We start from the raw sequence: 22,058 nt of genomic DNA on the forward strand, positions 1-22,058 counted from the left end.
AACTATGCCAACTCTCAGAAATAATTTGATTAACTGATACTACATTCCACATAATGCAAATGGATATTTTTCATGTTCCTCAGGCATCCCCCATTCACAGAGGCTGCCATAACCAAGACCCAGGATTGAAGGTAGGGTTATTTGTATTTTTTTTAAACCCAGAAATACATAAAGCCATTATGCAAATGTATGAACATTCAAGCCCATTCTGCCTTGAGGCACTCCCAAGCAGTCACTAGAAGGGAGCAAAAAATATTACAGTTTTCTCTTCTTTTCAAGTTTCCTGCTACATGTACCTTAACATTAGAGAAATAGTATCAGGTTCCACAGTTCTTATCACTAGAATAGAAATAGAACATTTCTACAAAACAGAAAATTTTGTAGAGTCATATCCCCAACCCAAACCATCAAGGACTTCTTCCTACAAAACCACATTAATGCTCATCCTATCCCTCAACTGTATCTGACTTAGATGGCTGGGGAACTATATTAACAGAGGTGAGCTGCAGCTATTTCCTACAATTCGAATGTTTACTCCCAAAGCATTCCCAAATAGAATAAGTGGGTTTGTTAACTCCCTCAAAACAGAAAAGTGATGCCAATAGTCCCACGTGTTGATGCTCCGAGGCCACACAATCTGAGTCAGTTTTGCCTACAAGCAGCTCTGTTGGTGTGATCTCCTTCTGGGAACTGAGAAAAGTACATTATTCACTCGTTTTATGAGTATTTATTAAAAGCTGCCTAAATGCAAAACACTATGATAATTCCCAATTACTTCTGGTAAACTAGCTTACACAAACTAATTTCAAGCCTATGAAAAAGTTCCTTTTCAGGAAGATACTTCTGAGTGGGCCACTTCAAAGAATTTTCTCTTGGGAGAGTCATATCGGAAAAGTAGGCACGGAAAAGAATGCCTTAGTTAAGTTACAAGGCTGATCACAAGACTCAGTGGTCATGTAAGATGGACAACAAACTTCCCAGATGTGGCCATAAATTACATCATGCATTACAATGTTCTCATAAATCAAGTTTGGGAACGGTTTTCTTTTTTTTTTTCCCTCACTGCTGGACTACTGTAGGATAATTTTGATAGAACCACCTACTCTGGAAAAAACAATACTGACAAGAAGACAACTATTCTGTCCAGTATCACCAGAAAAACAAAACAAAACAAAAACAAAAACAAAAAAAGGTGAAGTCGTTAAAACACAGTCTATATAGCATTCCCCAGGCCCTGGTACACATTGACCTTAACATTAGAAAAGAATGTAGACAATCAGAGCCCTCATATACAGCCAATGGAAGTGAAAAAAGGCACAACAATGATGGAACACTGCTTAGTTTAATAAAGTTGAAGATACACACAGTCTATGGCCCAGCCTATAGAAATGAATGCAAGTGTGAACCAGGAAAATGAACTATATATTCATAGTAGAATTATTCCTGATAGCTCCAAAGTGGACATAATTCATACTGGTGGTTTATTCATAGAATGTAATAATAGTAGAATTATTCCTGATAGCTCCAAAGTGGACATAATTCATAGTGGTGGTTTATTCATTGAATGTAATAGTATAGAGATGTAAAAATGGGGAAACTACAGAGAATGCAATAACATTAATTTCTCAAACCTACTGTTAAATAAAAGAAGCCAGCCAAAAAGTATAATTCCATTTATTTAAAGTACAAAAATAAGCAAAACCAAATACTCCCCTATAGGGAAGCATACTTAGTTATTAAAATAAAGAAAAACAAGGAAGTTGTTACCATTAGGAAAGGACAACGTTACAGTTGGAAGGATAGAGAGGCAGAAGATACTGATTGGGATGGAATATGAGGGAAGATTCTAGGGTGCAAATGATAGTCTATCTCTTGACCTCAGGGGTAGTTACTACAGAGGTCTATGTATAATATTAAAGTTATAATCTATGTACTAAGCATGTTTTGGCATATATTTTACAATAAAGAAACATCTCTATCTATCCACTGATATTCACCTGCTTCTTGTGGCTTTCAGTCCAACAACTAAACTAGAACAGTATTTCAGGATTAGACAAAAATAGCAATTACTGAGATATAAGTGTTTATCGCATTTCACAAGGTGGTTTTGATACATATCTGGGTCCCCATCTACACAGTCATTCAATAATGTGATGGTCTTTTCACAGCTCCCAGACCCATGAAAATCTCCGACACCCCCAACACCTCCAGCACCATCACTGGCTTCATCCTTCTGGGCTTCCCTTGCCCCAGGGAAGGGCAGATCCTCCTCTTTCTGCTATTCTCTGTTGTCTACCTCCTGACCCTCATGGGCAATGGGTCTATCATCTGTGCTGTGCACTGGGATCAGAGACTCCATACTCCCATGTATATCTTGCTCGCCAACTTCTCCTTCCTAGAGATCTGCTATGTCACCTCCACTGTCCCCAACATGTTGGCCAACTTCCTCTCTGACACCAAGGTCATCTCCTTCTCTGGGTGCTTTCTCCAGTTCTACTTTTTCTTCTCCTTGGGTTCTACAGAATGCTTTTTCTTGGCTATTATGGCATTTGATCGGTACCTTGCCATCTGCCGGCCTCTACATTATCCAACCATTATGACGGGACGTCTCTGCACCAATCTTGTGGTCACCTGCTGGATACTTGGTTTCTTTTGGTTCTTGATTCCCATCATCATCATCTCCCAAATGTCGTTCTGTGGATCCAGGATCATTGACCACTTCCTGTGTGATCCAGGTCCCCTGTTGGCCCTCACCTGTACTAGAGCCCCTGTAGTAGAGTTAACTAGCTCCACCTTAAGTTCTCTACTCTTATTTATTCCCTTTCTCTTTATCATGGGGTCCTATGCTCTGGTCCTGAGAGCTGTGTTGAGGGTCCCTTCAGCAGCTGGACGAAGAAAAGCTTTCTCTACCTGTGGGTCCCACCTGGCTGTAGTTTCACTGTTCTATGGCTCAGTGATGGTCATGTATGTGAGCCCAACATCTGAGCATGAAGCTGGGATGCAAAAGATGGTAACTTTGTTTTATTCCATAGTAACTCCACTTATCAACCCTGTAATATATAGTCTGAGGAACAAAGATATGAAACATGCTATGAAGAAATTATTGGGAACCTAAATATAAGTCTTGGCTTAAAAGATTTGGGGATAGAATCTGTTTTTAATTTCTTTTTTAAGATTTTTATTTATTTATTTGGTAGTGAGAGAGCATGCAGGTACAAGCAGGGGGAGCAGTAGGGGAGGGAGAGGAAGAAGCAAGCTTCCTGCTCGTCAAGAAGCTTAATATGGTATTCAATCCCAGGACCCTGTGATCATGGCCCCAGCCAAAAGCAGATGTTTCACCAACTGAGTCACCCAGGCGCTCCTGTTTTTAATTTCTTAGTTAAAAAGATAACTCACATCACTCAGAAAATGCTGTATTGTTTTTTAACTTTATACACCAGACAGTTTATTTCCTAGATTTAATGGGGCTATAAGGGATCTCAAAGGTGCACTCCATCTCCCTAATTTTATAAATGGTAAAGTACTAGAGTGATAATAGAGTTTGTTGAGAAATAGAATTTAAAACATCTCCTTCCAAGTCATAAAACCTCTCCACAGTGGTAGAACAGTATAAAACAGTTTTATTGCTGAATAAGCATTAAAGCAAGGGTATATGTGTATCATAGCAATCTAAGAGATGGCAAATACATAAAGAAATATCTTTCCTTTTTGTAGCCAACCAGATACAACCCATTTACATACATGTTCTCAAGATAAATAACTATTAGTCCTCAAAAAAGACTTGACAGCACCCATTGTCACACATGGTTCATCCCAGATTCACCTCATAATTGGGATGGCCCTATGTGTTTGCCAACTGGCTTCCTACAAAGGAAAAATAAGTCTATTTATACTACCTGAGATAGTTTTGTAGATTGGAAGATACGCCATCAAAGGTAGGCTCCTATACCCCCACAGAAACTGGGAGACTGAGGAACTACCCCTCTGATGATTACATTTCAGTGAGACTTCCTAGGTCCTTGACAGAGACATTCCTGCGTCAGAATCGGGCAAGAGGCTCATTTAGATGATGTGGTTCATATATACAACAGAGTATTACTCAGCCATCAGGAAAGATGAATACCTATAATTTGCATTGACAAGGATGGAACTGGCAGGGATTATGCTAAGTGAAATAAATCAAGGAGAGAAAGACAAATTATCATACGGCTTTACTCATATGTGAACAAAGAATAGCATGGTGGACCACAGGGGAAGGGAAGGGAAAACTGAAAGGAAAGAAATCAGAGAGGAAGACATACCATGACAAACTCTGAATTCCAGGAAACAAATTGAAGGTTATAGAAGGGAGGGAGGTGGTGGGCTGGGGTAGCCAGGTGCTGGGTATTAAGGAAGGCATGTGTTGTGATTGAGCACTGTGTGTTATATGCAACTAATGAGTCATTAAACACTACCTCAAAAAGAAATGGTGAACTATATGTAGGCTAACTGAATATAATAAAAAAAAAAAAGGGGCTCATTTAGATGTTTTAAATTTTTACATACATTTCAAAGACAGAAAAACAATTTATAAGTTTTCTAAAGTCAATGCTCAAGAAAAAAAAGGGGGGGCAGAAAATCCCTTCCCTTATTTTCAATAGGGATAATTCAGCCTCTAATTTTTCATTTGTAGTTAACCTTACAAATTACACAAGGTTATAACTCTATGGCAAAAGCTACAGTTTTCTATTATCCTTTCAACAACAACAAATTGGCCTTATTTTTCTGGTCTAGATTAAATTTCTGCCCTCCAGAAATTTGATGTTGGGAACATCAATTATAGACAAAAGATTAATAACAATATATATATTAATCTATATATATGTGTATATATATATCTACATATCAAGAGGAAAATAGCATCAGCGCATAAGAAAAAGTGACAAATGTATGAAAAAATGAATAGCAGATGTTTTCAATATATAAAAAGACATTCTATTTTATTCAGAATTAGAGAGATACAAAGATTAAACATGATGTTGGTGTAAACACCAACCTCTTCCTTTGCTAGTAGAACGTAAATTGTTACAACAGCTATGGAGGACATTTTGACAAAAACTATCAAAATTTAAAGGGCACAAATTCCACTATCTGTGTGACATTAGTAAGTGACTATGGATCTTAGGGCTTCAGTTTCTTTCCTACACTTAGGTACTAATAATATGGATAATGCTGATAGTTACTTCAACATGAAAATTAACTGAAACCATATATAGAAGACTAAGAAGCAAAAATGCGTGAGACATTGTTGGTGTTCACTATCTGGATGTTTAGTTAATGTACCTACAATTAAATGTTAACATACTGAACATTAAAAGTATTGTTTTAAAACTATTTTAGCTTCTTTCACCTAGAACACTTATTTCCTTGGCCTGTATCCTATAATTTAAGGCATTCTGCAACCCACTGGCAACTTACCAAACCTTATTCATGAAATAAATAATTGTCTTCAGTAGATTCAACCTTTTGTGATTGTAAAAAAAAAAATGTAAAAAAAATTTAAAAGGCATTCGGTGATGGGTATTAAGAAGGGCACATATTGCATAGAGCACTGGGTTTTATATGCAAACAATGAATCATGGAACACCACATCAAAAACTAATGATGTGGCGGGGGGGTGGGAGTTGGGGTACCAGGTGGTGGGTATTATAGAGGGCACGGCTTGCATGGAGCACTGGGTGTGGTGAAAAAAGAATGAATACTGTTTTTCTGAAAATAAATAAATTGGAAAAAAAAAAAAGACCTAAAATAAATGGAGCAGCACCTCCTTCATGGATAAAAAAAAAAAAAAAAAACTAATGATGAACTGTATGGTGACTAACATAATAAATAAATAAATGATAGATAGATCAATAGATCGATTTAAAGGGCATTCCTTTAAAAAAAAAAGGGGGGGGCATTCCTTTTGACCTAGCAATTCCACTTTTAGATACTGATCTGAGTAGTATACTCACGTATAAGAAAAAATGGCATACATACAAGAATATTTAGTACTGTTTCTAACAGCAAAAAATTAAAACAATTTAAATTCCTATCAGTTAAGAAAAAAAAATTCCTATCAGTTAAGGACTGATTCAATTACTATATATCCATAGAATGAAATACACTACATACCTGTAATAAATGAATATCTGGGGCGCCTGGGTGACTCAGTGAGTTAAGCCTCTGTGTTCAGCTCAGGTCATGATCTTAGGGTCATGGGATCAAGCCCCACATAGGGCTTTCTGTTCAGCAGGGAGCCTGCTTCCCCCCCTCCTCTCTCTCTCTGCCTGCTGTTCTGCCTACTTGTGATCCCTCTCTTTGTCAGATAAATAAATAAAATCTTTTTTCAAAAGTGAAGATCTGTAAAAAAACTATTGATCTAAAACTATCCTCAACATACACAATTAAATGAAAAGCAAGATGAAAAAAATCTCTATCTTGGGCTAACTTTCAGGTGGAGAAAGATTATGGGTAAGTGTATGTTTGTGTTCATAAATACATTATATACTTCTTGAAGAAGAAAGAAGAAAGCAGAACAGTGATTGTTTTTGAGAAAGAGAACTGGATGTTTGGGACAGGAAAAGAAAAGGACAATCACTATATATGCTTTTGAATTTTTACAATTTCTTTCTATAATCATGTATTGGATTTAAACAATGGTAATGGTTACATTAAAAAATAAACTTTGGGGTCCCTGGCTGGCTCAGTGGGTTAAGCCTCTGTCTTCAGCTCAGGTCATGATCTTAGGGTCCTGGGATCGAGCCCCTTATCAGACTCTCTGTTCAGCAGGGAGCCTGCCCTCTCTCTCTGCCTGCCTCTCTGCCTATTTGTGTAATCTTTCTGTCAAATAAATAAATAAAAATCTTTAAAAAAAGAAAGCTTTAAAAAAATAAACTTCAAAATTATTCTACTATGAAATTAGAACCAGGGAAACATTTCTTCATAATTCTTTGACTCTTTGGGAAATTAGGAAGAGGACTGATGGTTGGTGGAAAATGAAAAAGAAGAAAAGAAACAACCTCTTCATGTTATCCCACTAAAATTCTTTGGTTCTGTTAGAACAAAGGAGAAATTACTTCCTCCTCTGAGGAGCTATGAGAATAAATAAACTATGAAAAAGTGAAAGTGGCTACATTTTTATTCCTGTTGTACCATTTTCCTCCATGACCACTTACTCATTAAAACAATTAAATATATTTAATTTGGTAGGCACTGAGCTAGAAGGTGACTATACAGAAGTGAATAAGACATATTACTTTCTCTTGTGGGGCTCATAAACTAGTGGTAAATGGACAAGATGTGCTATAAAGAAAGGAATCCTAAATTGATATGGGAGCAAGTGAAAAAAGAGTACAGATAAAAGCCAAGAGTATTAAGGGGTGAGAAAGCATGACAAGTCCTGAAAAATGCATTTAACCATTCATAGATCACATTGTATCTACAAGTATACGGCAATACACAGAAGGGTTTCTAGAATAAGTGTCCATAGGGCACTTACTACCCTAACATAATCTATGACTGGCCACACTTTTTGATATACTAATGATTGATGAACATCCCTAATCAAGATAAATATGGCTCCAAGAATATAATTCGCAGTTCAACAATTAAGATAAAGAGATGTAAAGAGAAACAGAACAATAAAAAATGCCGGGCTAAATTAACATAGTAAAAAAAAGTCTTTTGGGTATTGAAATATAAAAATCAATCTTTAAAAAACAAAGTACAATTGTTATGCTAATATTTAAAATATTACAGGGGCGCCTGGGTGGCTCAGTTGGTTAAGCATTGCCTGCAGCTCAGGTCATGATCCTGGAGTCCTGGGATCAAGTCCCACATCGGGCTCCCTACTCGGGAGTCTGCTTCTCCCGCTGACCTCTCTCCTCCCATTCTCTCTCTCTTTTTCTCTCTCTCTCAAATAAATAAATAAAATCATTAAAAATTTTAAAAATATTACATTCAAAACTTATTCTTTGACCTAGAACCATGTAAGCTGGTATGTGGAATGTACTTTGTATATTTGACCTACTTTTATGAATTCAACTTTCTTTTTCATTCCAAGGGATACACTGATATTTATTTGTATTCAAGAAAAAAAAATTAATGCAATGCTTCTTTTCATCCACAGTAGAAAAATAAATGTAATTTTGCTTTTCTCAATACATAAGTAATAAATACTCATTGAAATAATTTTCAAACAATAAAAGATCAAAATACTTTTAAAGTTATCTAAAATCCCACCACTCTGAGGGAACCACCATTAATACTTTAGTCAATTATCTTTCATGTGTCCTTATATACAAATACACACGCTCTCACATATGCCAATATTATATGAATGACAATTTTGTTATGGTGGACTCCTTTATTTTCTTCTTCCTATACTTACCTCCATCTCTTCCTCCTCAATCTACTTTTTTCTCTACCACCAACCATTCCCTACTAGACAAACAATATTAACAACCCAGTATATATGCTTCATACTGTTCTCCATGCTCTTAATTATATCAAAATATTTTTAATGATATGTCAGGGATTTTTCACTGTTTATCTTACAAAAATAAAATTATATTTTATAGACTTCTCTATTTGGTGTCCTTACATTTGGCCTTACAATATATGCAACTTTCTCCAAAGTAAGATTAGGTGTACCAAATATTTTCATTTTGTATAGTAGGCCAGAGATGTATAATTAGTAAAATTGGGTTCCTTCAATAGGATCTTTTAATAAGAAGAACTCTTCTTGAATTGTGGATAATATTCATCCCATAAAAGACATGACTGAGAACAGGTTTCATGTCCTTATTGAGTGGGATGTCACTGAGAATTTTAAGATTGGAATCTTTATAGAGGGTATCATTTTTATAGAGGGTGTGAGAGGATATGATTAGTCATCTCCACTTCTACTAAGCAGCCAGATATGGGATTCACATACATCACCATGATGTCATAGAACAGAGACACTACCACCAAGAATCACATTTAGAGAAGGCATTTTGATGACGAACTGAGAGCACCCAAATGTAGCTCTTATAATCAACAGATACTGTCCAAGAGTATACAAAGCAGTTAGAATGATGATGAGTTCATAGTACATGTTCTATGACGTGGCATAGATAAGGGACTTGACTCAATGGGCCCATGTGTAGCAGATGCTATCAAGTGCTGTCCCAATCTTTCTTTCAAGACTGAGACAATCATTTCTCTGACAGAAGTCTAGCATACTGATAACTGGCATCCTTGCCAGAAACTGCCTCAAGCCACAGAGACTAGTTTTTTCCTTGATTATCTGCACTCCCCAGGGATAGCTCACATCCAGGAATTAGTCAATGCTGGTATACAAAGGCCTAACAATCTTTCCTCAATCTGTGACAAATCTGAACAGCCATCACAGCTACAGGGTTCCATATGGCAATAGCTGAGACTTTTGTTTCAATTTTATCAATAGTTCAACTTCTCCTTCTATCCCATCCTACATTCCTCAATCTTGTACAGCTGTTGTTCCCAAAAGAATTCCACAACAAACTCTCTGCATGAACTCTTAGCATCTATTCCTACTGAACCCAACCTATGTCACTGTATCACTTAGAAAGAAAATAGGGACTAAATGAGAAGGTCAGTGAGCCAAGAGAATCACATCGCCCTACCACAGATCCTGTCATGAGAACGAGATAGTACAGTAAGTAGCATCAGGCCAACTGCTGACCATTTTCCATGACAGAGTAGAAGAACCATGCATTTGTGCTTTGAAAAATGAAGCACAACCAAGTGAAGCAACCACAGTATGGAATGGTATTGGCTTTAGAAAGAAAATTGTCCAACATGTTGGATATTGAACAAGTAACTTATAAAATCATGATAGCTACCACTTGAGAGAAGATGGTAGAGTAAGATGACCCTAAGCTCCCTTCATCAAATGAACATAACTAGAAAACAGCCCCATCAGTGTAAATAGCCCAGAAAATGACCCAAAGATCAGCAAAACAGACTCTTTACAGCTAAATGTACTGAAGAGGCCATATCGGAGAGGGTAAGAAGGGCAGAGGCATGGTAGGGAGCTAAACAGACCATAATACTGGCTGTGGGAGGGATACTGCAGGCACAGAGAAAAGAAATAGAATCTCACACCAGGCACCTCAGGCACAGGGAACCCCCACAGAGAAGATGAATCCCTATAACATTTGGCTTTGAAAACCAGAAAGGCATAATTTCATGAGTTCTTACAATCAGTAGGGCTTAACACCAGGAAATCTAAAAATCAGTGAGCTCAATTCTGGGAAAGCCAAGAAAGCAAGAAGAAACTGAGTCCCTGCCCTTAAAGAGACAGCACAACTAACAGCCCTGTGGAGATACTGCATAGAAGCCACAGTTTGAAAAATCGCCTGGGATAAATGGAGGGAGATTTATTACTAATCTAAAAGCATGTGCTAGAGGGGTAGGGAAGCTTGGGAGGCTTATCCAAGTATAAAAGAGCTGGCAGGCACCATTTACCTACTCTGCCCCCCAGCCTAAACACAAGGAACCTACACAGCACCAATACTCACTAATTTAGTAACAGCACACCCTGCCTCAAGTTCTGTGGACATGCCCCTTCTAGTCAGGCTTCCCCTCCAGGTCCCCTCCCACAGCAGACTCACACAAAACCTTGCTAATACCAAATATCCCACCCCCACATTCTCCTGTTGACCTACCCTCCAACACAACATTGGCCACACCCATCCAAAGTGCTGCCACAGTGTGGCAATCTGCAAGCAGCCCCAACAAGAATCAGCACTACTCCAAAACTGACTCCTACATGGGAGAGAGGGGAAGATAACCATATACACCAGTCCAAATGCTGCCCTAGCAGTGGGCTGGGGACAGACTTCCAGTCTAACTATAGACTCTCCCCACCAGCAGAAACTTCTCAGGGAGGCAACAGAAGGAAAGTGCCTTGTATTTTGGTGCTACTACATCTCTGACAAATACCTGATTTGACTCAACTCAAGCCCTAGATGATCCCAGACTGGCCCCCTAATAGCAAGGGACCAAACCCTGCCCACAACAGGCGGAAAGCCATTGCAGATAACAGACAGAAGACAAAAGTGGCTCAGTCACAATAGTATGGCACATGCAACACATAGGAGACACCCATGAAGTGCCAGTTTCTTGTGAACAGGGGACATTAAACTGCTGGGCATGACAGGGCCTCTTCTTCATAAAGCCACTACTTTCAAGAGCAGGAGATATATCTGGCTTTCCTAACACATGGAAACAGACACAGAGGGGTGCCTGAGTGGCTCAGTTGGTTAAGCATCTGCCTTCAGCTCAGGTCATGATCCCAGAGTCCCAGGATGGAGCCCCATGCCGGGCTCCCTGCTCAGTGTGAAGTCTGCTTCTCTCTCTGACACTCCCCCATCTTTTGTTCTCTCTCACACTCTCTCTAATAAATAAACTCTTTAAAAATAAAATTTAAATAAATTTTTTTTAATTTATTTATTTTCAGCATAACAGTATTCACTATTTTTTCACCACACCCAGTGCTCCATGCAATCCATGCCCTCTATAATACCCACCACCTGGTACCCCAACCTCCCACCCCCCGCCACTTCAAACCCCTCAGATTGTTTTTTAGACTATAGAGAACAAACTGATGGTTACTAGAGGGGAGGCAGTGGGGGATGAGTGAAATAGATGATGGGGATTAAGGAGGGCACTTGTGATGAGCACTGGGTGATGTACGGAAGTGTTGAATCACTATATTGTACACCTGAAACTAATAGTACACTGTATGGTAACTAGAATTAAGATGAAAATTTAAATTTAAATTAAATTTTAAAAAAGAATTATGACTCCAGAAACCATATTATTAACTATCATGTTATGCTCTCTCTTAATGTTAGGGTATTATATGAGAGCTCCTGAGCTAACCATTTTGTATCCACAATTTCTCTTAGTCCATTACATTATTTGAGCCATTACTATTTTACATGATTTTACATGGAAAGCTAAGACCTGAAGATATTAGGTAACAATTTGCTCAAAATACAGCCTGACAGTAACTAAGGAAGTGGAGACTTAACCCAGGTTTCTCTTAGTCCAAAGATGAAGTTCTTCAACACTACTAACTTGTCATGGCAGAATTAAAGAGGTTATTGAAAAATGGGGGAAATTCTCCAGTTCACTAAAGCTGTAATGACATTCAGATGTTAGAAAGCATTCATGGTAAAGAGCAGAGAAGAACCCAGTGACTAAATGTAGAATAATACTGTAAATACAATATGACATCTATATGCAGGAAAATTAACTTCCAGTCTTTAGAAAAAAGACAAAAGGGAAGTATACCAAAACAGTTTAAATGGCAGTATTTAGGTAATAATATGGAGGTCTCTTTTTTCTATTTTTTTCCAATCTTATGATTTATTTTAAAATGTTTCTTTATCAAATAATAACACATTAATAAGTTTTATTCATTATTATAATAAATTATTTTAATAATAATGATAAGTCTAGCTCAGAGTTTCCCAGTTTAAAAGAACTGGCATAACTTAAGGATATTCACCTATATAAAACCTCACTTACCAGGCTGTCCCTTACTTTTTTCTAACAACGCTTATCACTTCAAAAAGTGTTTTCAGAAATGAAGAGAGAACACTAAGTCCCTTGAAAGAATGGGGGCAGGGGCAGGAAGATTAAAAAATGAACACTTGGGAGTGACTAGCAAGAGAAAAGTCCTGTTGGCCCATCTAGCTTCATTTCAGTCAGTTTCATGGGTACTATATAGAACAGGAGGTTTCTGGACTCCAATATCAGCTGATTAGATATAAATTGTGATGAAGTCCTTCTAGCAATATGGAAAACTAAAGATGTCTCAATCACATACTACAGTTTCTTATGTCTCACATTCCCAAGTTAATATGTCCCTAAAAAGTTGGCAGATTATTTATATTTCTTTACTATTTAAATTGATTTACCTAACAAGTGTAAATGAACACCTAGAAAAAGTTGGTCTGCAAAATATAATAAAAATCACAATTCAGAACCCAGTTTTTATTTAAATACTGATACATACAAGTATAAATGTGTATGTGTATGTATATACATTTCACAAATATATACATATTTGAGAAAATATGAAAAATAATTCTAAAGAAATAACACAAAGGATCAACACACTACAGAAGAAGTTTTCACATTTTACATCAGTGATAGATTCTCATGAAATATATCTGTGGTCATGAATGGAATTCTATATTTAGAATATAACTCTTCCCTTATCCCAAGATAAATGTCCTTTACAGCTCCAAAATTCTTACTCATTAAATAATTTCATAAAATATCCATGCCATTTTTTATATTTTTTTTCCAATTTATTTATTTTCAGAAAAACAGTATTCATTATTTTTTCACCACACCCAGTGCTCCATGCAAGCCGTGCCCTCTATAATACCCACCACCTGGTACCCCAACCTCCCACCCCCCCACCACATTTTTTATATTTTTTTCTTCTAGAATATTTGGCTGAGTTTCCCATGCTAAATGCCTTGCAGATGAGGATAATCTTTTACAGTTATTTGTATTTCTCTACTGTTTTCTACATTTCTCTATGCAATTCTCATACTCATTCACAGATGAGTGGCAGACACATGGTAATGTTGATTAAGTGACTGTTGATGGATTTCTGGAAGTTCTCTATTTAAAAAGATTATGTGCTTTCAGGGTGCCTGGGTGGCTTGGTCAGTTAAGCACCCTGCTCTTTTTTTTTTTTTTTTAATTTTTTCAGTGTTCCAGAATTCATTGTTTAGGCACCACACCCAGTGCTCCATGCAATACATGCCCTCCATAATACCACCACCTGGCTCACCCAACCTCTTACCCCTTACCCCTCCAAAGCCCTCAGATTGTTTTTCAGAGTCCACAGTCTCTCATGGTTCATCTCCCCCTCCAATTTCCCCCAACTCCCTTCTCTTCTCCATCTCCCCATGTCCTCCATGTTATACTTTATGCTCCACAAATAAGTGAAACCGTATGATAATTGACTCTCTCTGCTTGACTCATTTCACCCAGCATAATCTCTTTTAGTCCCGTCCACGTTGCTACAAAAGTTGGATATTCATCCTTTCTGATGGAGACACAATACTCCATAGTATATATGGACCACATCTTCCTTATCCATTCATCCATCGAAGGGTATCTTGGTTCTTTCCACAGTTTGGCGAAAGTGGCCATTGCTGCCATGAACAGTGGGGGACAGATGGCCCTTCTTTTCACGACATCTGTATCTTTGGGGTAAATACCCAGTAGTGCAATTGCAGGGTAATAGGGAAGCTTTATTTTTAATTTCTTAAGGAATCTCCACACTGTTTTCCAAAGTGGCTGCACCAACTTGCATTCCCACCAACAGTGTAAGAGGGTTCCCCTTTCTCCACATCCTCTCCAACACACGTTGTTTCCTGTCTTGCTAATTTTGACCATTCTAACTGGTGTAAGGTGGTAGCTCAGTGTAGTTTTAATTTGAATCTCCTTGATGGCTAGTGATGATGAACATTTTTTCATGTGTCATTGTATGTCTTCAATGGAGAATTTTCTGCTTATGTCCTCTGCTCATTTTTTGACATGATTATCTGTTTTGTGTGTGTTGAGTTTGAGGAGTTCTTTATAGACCCTGGATATCGGCCCTTTGCTGTATTGTCATTTGTGAATATCTTCTCCCATTCTGTGGGTTGCCTCTTTGTTTTGTTGACTGTTTCTTTTGCTGTGCAGAAGTTTTCATCTTGATGAAGTCCCAAAAATTCATTTTTGCTTTTGTTTCCTTTGCCTTTGGAGACATATCTTGAAATAAGTTGCTGTGGCCAGTGTAGAAGTTACTGCCTATGTTCTTCTCTAGGATTCTGATGGGTTCCTGCCTCACTTTGAGGTCTTTAATCCATTTCGAGTTTATCTTTGCGTATGGTGTAAAAGAATGGTCGAGTTTCATTCTTCTGCATATAGCTGTCCAGTTTTCCCAGCACCATTTATTGAAGAGACTGTCTTTTTTCCACTGTATATTTTTTCCTGCTTTGTCGAAGATTATTTGACCATAGAATTGAGGGTCCATATCTGGGCTCTCTACTCTATTCCACTGTTCTATGTGTCTGTTTTTATGCCAGTACCATGCTGTGTCGGGGACCGCCTCCGGCCGGGAAAGTCCCCGCCATTACAAGATGGCGCTTGGCTCACTGCCAGCAAAATATGCTGCAAGTAAACACCGAACTTTCTGGTGAAGCCCACCTGAAGGAGGACATAGTCACTGGCTGTTTCAAATTTAATCAGTATAATAACAGGACTCTCATTGGCTCTCCCCATTGTTTGGCCCCTTATTGGTCACCCTGACACATATAAGCTAAGAAAGTTGTCGAAATAAAGAGATGAAGCATTAACACCATGCCAGGCTGGTTGTCGTTCTTGCGGGCCGAGGGCGACAAATGGTGCCGAGACCCGGGAATAGTTAACGAGTAAGTAAACCTTGCAAGGAGAAAAACCGCAGGTAAGCGGGGAAGGAACCACAATTAAAGTGGTGGCAATCTTGTACAAGACCGCAATAAGAAGCGGGCGGCCATAGAGCCGGGATTTTCTTAAGGGAATACGATTAAAGTGGTGGGAATCTTGTACAAGACCGCAATAAGAAGCGGGCGGCCATAGAGCCGGGATTTTCTTCCGCGGTAAAGCGGGGAGTAAAGGTCGACTGAAGTATATGCGTGTAAAAAGTCAATGTGTTGGTTAGTGTCTTTAACGTCTGCATCTGTTGTCTTTGTGTTCATAATGGGATCTGAAGTATCTAAAGAGTGGTCTTCTTGTGCCTCAGAGGGGGGTAGTTCTAGTGAAGAGGAAGAAGAAATGTCAGGGGAAAAGTTAGACCGTAAAATGTACTCCAAGTTTGAACAGTTGAAACTGTCGACTCCAGCAACGCCTAGTGCCCCTCCGCCGTATAATCCTATGGCGTGCCAAGGAGCTTGTAGCTGCTGCACCACATGCGGTAGTGGCAAGGCTTTGAGCTGGAAAGATCATGACCTGACCTCTGCCTTTCCAGTTTTAGAGGACCAAAACAACCAGCGGTATCATCAGCCTCTTGATTTTAAACTAGTTAAGCAATTAAAGGAAGCAGTCATGCAGTATGGCCCTCAGGCAGCCTTTACAGTATCTTTGTTGGAGACCATAGCGGGAATGAACTTAGTCCCTGAAGACTGGGGCAATCTAGCCCGCGCAACCTTGTCAGGAGGGCAATATCTAATATGGAAAACAGCCTGGCAAGAATACTCACAGGACACTGCCCGCCGTAATGCAGCGGCTGGAAATCCTCAGTGGGACCTAGAAATGTTAATGGGAATGGGACCGTACATGGGAAAGCAGGCCCAAATACAATACAACCCTGCAGTGTATCTGCAAATAGCTGCGGCGGCCACTAAAGCATGGAAAACCATTCAAGGCAGTGGGGATTTACAGGGTCAGCTGTCTAAGTTAATACAAGGACCAAATGAGGCATATGCTGATTTTGTAGCGAGGCTGATGCAAACAGCTGGTCGAATATTTGGGGAGGTAGAGGCAGCCATGCCTTTGATAAAACAGCTGGCTTATGAGCAAGCTAATAAGTGGTGTAAAGAAGCCATCAGACCTTGGAAAAGCAAAGACTTGAGTACATATATTAAAGTTTGCAGGGATATCAATGACAGTGTTATTCAAGGGCAGGTTATGGCTGCAGCTATCACTCAAGGTTTACAAGGATTACAGGGAGCTCAACAATATAAACATAGGGGTATTCCTGGAGTTTGTTATTACTGCAAGGAGCCAGGACATCTTAAGCATGAGTGCCCAGAGATAAAGGTGTCTTATCAGGAGCCTAAAAAACCAGGTATCTGCCCAAGATGTGGGAGAGGTGCCCACTGGGCAAATAAATGTCGCTCAATAAGGGATATACGAGGAAACTCTCTGCTTCCAAGAGGGTCAAAAAACGGGAAGGGGGGCCCCACACCCCAGGGCCCTCAAGTGTATGGGGTGCTCCAACAGGTGGCTCGCTCGCATTATCAGCCGACGAGCCAAGGCGAGCCACAACAGGGAGTGCAGGATTGGACATCCGTGCCACCACCAGACTCATATTGACTCCAGAGATGGGGACCCAGGTAGTCGAATCAGATTTTAAGGGTCCATTACCTGAGGACACCGTGGGCCTCTTGCTAGGACGGAGCTCCACGGCGTTATCAGGACTCATTGTTCACCCCGGAGTTATAGATGCTGATTATAAAGGAACAGTGAAAATCCTGGTATCTTCCCCACGTGGAATTAACAGCTATTAGTCCAGGTGATAAGATAGCTCAGATCCTGGTATTGCCTAGTTGTCACAAGCTTTTTGGAAGCCATGAGGTTACGCGGGAACAAAAGGGGCTCGGTTCATCTGGAGCTCCTCTAGCATGCGTCACGCTAGGCATGGAAAATAGACCCCTTTACTCTCTTTGGATAAGAGGCAAGAAATTCATAGGCTTATTGGACACTGGAGCGGATCGCAGTATCATCAATGAAGCTGATTGGCCTAAAGATTGGCCTGTGCAAAAGGCTGATCAAACACTTCGAGGATTAGGGATCGCTCATAGCCCCATGTGCAGTGCAGCTACACTGCCATGGAAGGATGATGAAGGCCACCATGGACTTGTGCAGCCATATGTCCTTAAAATTCCCATTTCATTGTGGGGACGGGATGTTTTGGCCCAAATGAACCTGAAGTTGACTACAAAATTAATTCTATAGTGAGGAAGCTCAAGCCTTAGTGACTAAGTCTGGTTATCCTGGAACGGGAGGCCTAGGGAAACAGCTGCAGGGCACTCCTGAACCTATAAGAATAGGTGGGCCGGGGCTGGGTTTTTCTTAGGGGCCACTGAACCTCTAAAAATTCAATGGAAAAACAGTAAACCCGTGTGGGTTTCTCAGTGGCCCCTGCCTAAAGAAAAATGTGAAGCTGCCCACACGTTGGTAAAAGAGCAACTTGCCGCCGGGCATATTTGGCCCTCCACATCACCATGGAATACGCCTATTTTTGTGATTAAAAAGAAGTCCGGGAAGTGGCGATTGTTACATGACTTACGAGCTGTTAATGAAAGGATGGTGGCCATGGGAGCAGTACAGCTGGGGCTGCCTTTAGTCTCAGCCCTGCCCTCTGGTTGGCCCTCTGTGGTAATCGATGTTAAAGATTGTTTCTTTTCCATCCCATTGCACCCCGAGGACACCCAATGTTTTGCTTTCACAGTACCTACCATTAATCATTCTAGTCCGGATCAACGCTATGAATGGGTGGTATTGCCTCAGGGCATGGCCAACAGCCCTACAATGTGCCAATTATATGTAGATCAAGCCCTAAAGGAGGTGAGAACACAATTTCCCCCACTCATTGTGTATCATTATATGGATGATATTTTGCTGTGCCATAAAGAAGAACAGTATATTGAGAAGGCCCTTTCCTTTCTTTTCAAACATTTTGAGAGATTCGGATTACACATAGCACCAGAAAAGGTCCAAATGACGCCCATTAAAGAGTATTTGGGAACTAGGTTAGAGAATACTAAAGTCATACCTTTAAAGATAACCCTGCGGACAGATCACCTAAACACATTAAATGATTTTCAAAAATTGTTAGGAGATATCAATTGGATCAGGCCCTACCTAAAACTCACTGATCAGGAATTGTCACCCTTATTTGAGACACTTAAAGGAGACCCTAACCTCACCTCTCCTCGTCAGTTGACTGAGGGGGCAAAAGCAGCCATCAATCTGATCCAAAAAAGGCTAGAAGCTGCTCAGATAGACAGAATTGACTATTCCAAACCTTTGCTATTTTGTGTCCTTGCCGAAAAACGAGCTCCCACTGCAGTTTTTTGGCAATCTGGCCCCATATCATGGGTTAGTTTGGCCCACTCTCCAAGAAAGGTCTTGCCTTGGTACCCAAGCGCCATTGCGCAAATTATACTTAAAGGGATTAAACTTAGTATAGCAGCGTTTGGTAAACAACCAGATACTATAATAACACCATATACGCAGGAACAAATAAAGTGCCTAGCAGCCTGTGATGATGACTGGGCCATTTTGATAACTATAACGTGCGCTCAATTTGATAACCACTACCCATCACATCCATGGCTACAGTTCAGTTTATCCAATCCAATCATATACCCTAGGATCACTCACCATAAACCCCTCAGTAATGTAAGGCTTATATTCACTGATGGATCTAAGCAAGGAGTAGGAGCTATAGTTACCAAAGAAGAGAGTTGGACTTTCCTATTTCAAAGCTCCTCTCCCCAGGAAACCGAGCTGCTCACAGTGATAAAAGCATTTCAAATGTTTCATCAAGAACCCTTCAACCTTTTATCAGATAGTAGATATGTGGTGCAAGCTGTCTCTATCATTGAAAATGTGGGTTCTATTAATGCCAGGTCTACTATCTCTAAGGCATTACAAGAAATCCAAACATTAGTTTGGGACAGGAAGGTTCCATTTTATGTTGGCCACATAAGAGCTCATACAACCTTACCAGGCCCCCTGACACAAGGTAATCGGTTAGCAGACTCCTTAACCAGAGGAGAATTTGTCTTTGCCATTGAGGACCCGGTGCAACAGGCGAGACATTATCATAAGCTGTTCCATGTGAATGCTTTAACTCTTCGCCTCAAATTTAACATAACAAAAGCACAGGCACGGGACATAGTAGTCTCCTGCAGAAACTGCGTGACTTTACTACCTACACCGTCTTTGGGGGTTAATCCTAAGGGTCTGTTACCTAATCATATATGGCAAATGGATGTCACACATGTTTCAGAATTTGGAAAGTTAAGATATGTTCATGTCTCTGTAGATACCTGCTCTGGAATAATTTTTGCCTCAGTGCATACGGGGGAAAAATCCAGAGATGTTATCGCCCATTGCCTACAGGCTTTCGCGGCATGGGGAAAGCCACGCCAGTTAAAGACAGATAATGGTCCAGCCTACACCTCACAACCCTTTAAAGCCTTCCTACAACAACTTGACATTCACTTGATACATGGAATACCCTATAACCCACAAGGACAGAGTGTTGTGGAGCGCGCGCATCTTACAATAAAAAATGCGCTTTATAAACAAAAAGGGGGAATAGGGGACACCTTCAGGTCCCCTAAAGATAAGCTCAACACCATTCTCTTTATTTTGAATTTTTTAACGTTGGATAAAACAGGTAAATCAGCTGCAGACAGACATGCAAGTGCTGCTGCTGCTCCCCCTAAGCCTTTAGTACTTTGGAAGGACATCCTCACAGGAAAGTGGAATGGACCAGATCCAGTGTTAGTATGGAGTAGGGGGTCTGTATGTGTTTTTCCACAGGAAAAAGAGGCTCCAATTTGGATCCCAGAGCGGCTGGTGCGTGCAGCCTTGCCTCCGAACACCAGTCATGATGCTGAAGATGCTGATGATAACACTGGGGATGCTACACCTCCTGCGGCAGACTCAAGCCAGAGAGCTGTGAGCAGTGGTTAAAGCATGGCTATATCCTTTACCAGTGACTAATTCTTTTCTCATATTCCCTTCTCTCCCTTTGATGCATGGCAGGTCTGTAACTTGTTAGGAGCATGTACTGATATCTCAGCAGTGTCCATGTTAAATGGTGGCAAATTCCTCAACTGTTCTTATAAACAAAATGACTCTAGTACCTTTGAGACAACAGTTAATGTGTCTTGTCCCAATAATAGTACTTATCAGCCCACTCCCATATGCGTCTCGCCACCGTTCCTTTTCCTCGTAACAAATGCTAGCAAGCTGAATGATACGTTGAATTGCACTAAGAATTGCTATCTTTCCCAGTGCTGGAATGTCACGGCCTTCAAGCTGGCTGTGATTATGCATATCCCTACTCCTATCCCAGTTTTCATTCCAGATGACAAGTTACCGGTGGTGCTATCCAGAAAGAAGAGAGACTTTGGTATCACAGCTGCCATTGTGACAGCATTGGCTATATCTACAGCAGCTGCCACGGCAGCAGCAGTCTCGCTTGCTGCAACTAGACCCACTGCGGAAGCTGTGAACACCCTTGCAGAAGGAACGGCGGCTGCCCTTCAAACACAGACACATATCAATGCACATCTGCAAGCAGGAATCCTGATAGTCAACCAGAGAGTGGATTTGGTTCAAGAACAAGTGGACATATTGGGGGCCCTATTGGGACTGGGATGTATAGCACCCTTCCCGGCAATTTGTGTAACTCCCATAGCCTATGCTAATATGAGTAACTTACAGAATGTCTCCCGACAGCTCTCCCAGTATTTGCAGGGTGCTTAGTCTGACGATTTTCAAAATTTCACACGAGTACGTGTGTGCAACCAACTTCCCTCCCAGAGCTATTTCAAACATTCAGCAATATGTTCCAGTTTACCAAACAATGGGCTGGCACAATTGGTCTTCTTGTCCTCCTTCTTATTGGCATTCTGCTTCTATTCAGAAAAGTTCGCCAGTGGAGAACACAGCAGCGAGAGCAGAGCCGAGCTATAGTACAAGCCCTTATGTCAATAGAGGCTGGGGCATCTCCCCAGATGTGGCTAAGCATGCTAGATCGGTAGTCAAAGACGGGTAAGATCAGTAGAGAAACATACCAACCTAAGACAGGACAGAGATCATCGATATCTTGTGTCTGATGACGGGTAAGGATGTTTTCTGCTACTGACAACCTAAGACAGGCACGATCTCCGCCATAAAACAAAAAAGGGGGAGATGTCGGGGACCGCCTCCGGCCGGGAAAGTCCCCGCCATTACAAGATGGCGCTTGGCTCACTGCCAGCAAAATATGCTGCAAGTAAACACCGAACTTTCTGGTGAAGCCCACCTGAAGGAGGACATAGTCATTGGCTGTTTCAAATTTAATCAGTATAATAACAGGACTCTCATTGGCTCTCCCCATTGTTTGGCCCCTTATTGGTCACCCTGACACATATAAGCTAAGAAAGTTGTCGAAATAAAGAGACGAAGCATTAACACCATGCCAGGCTGGTTGTCGTTCTTGCGGGCCGAGG

At 40.3% G+C, this 22,058-nt stretch overlaps 1 pseudogene; it reads left to right on the plus strand.

Moving 5' to 3' along the window:
- Positions 1–2,136: 2,136 nt before the first annotated feature.
- Positions 2,137–3,115, plus strand: LOC122893291 (annotated as a pseudogene).
- Positions 3,116–22,058: the final 18,943 nt, after the last annotated feature.

The sequence above is a fragment of the Neovison vison genome, chromosome 13, assembly GCF_020171115.1.
Source record: "Neovison vison isolate M4711 chromosome 13, ASM_NN_V1, whole genome shotgun sequence".
Lineage (NCBI taxonomy): Eukaryota > Metazoa > Chordata > Mammalia > Carnivora > Mustelidae > Neogale > Neogale vison.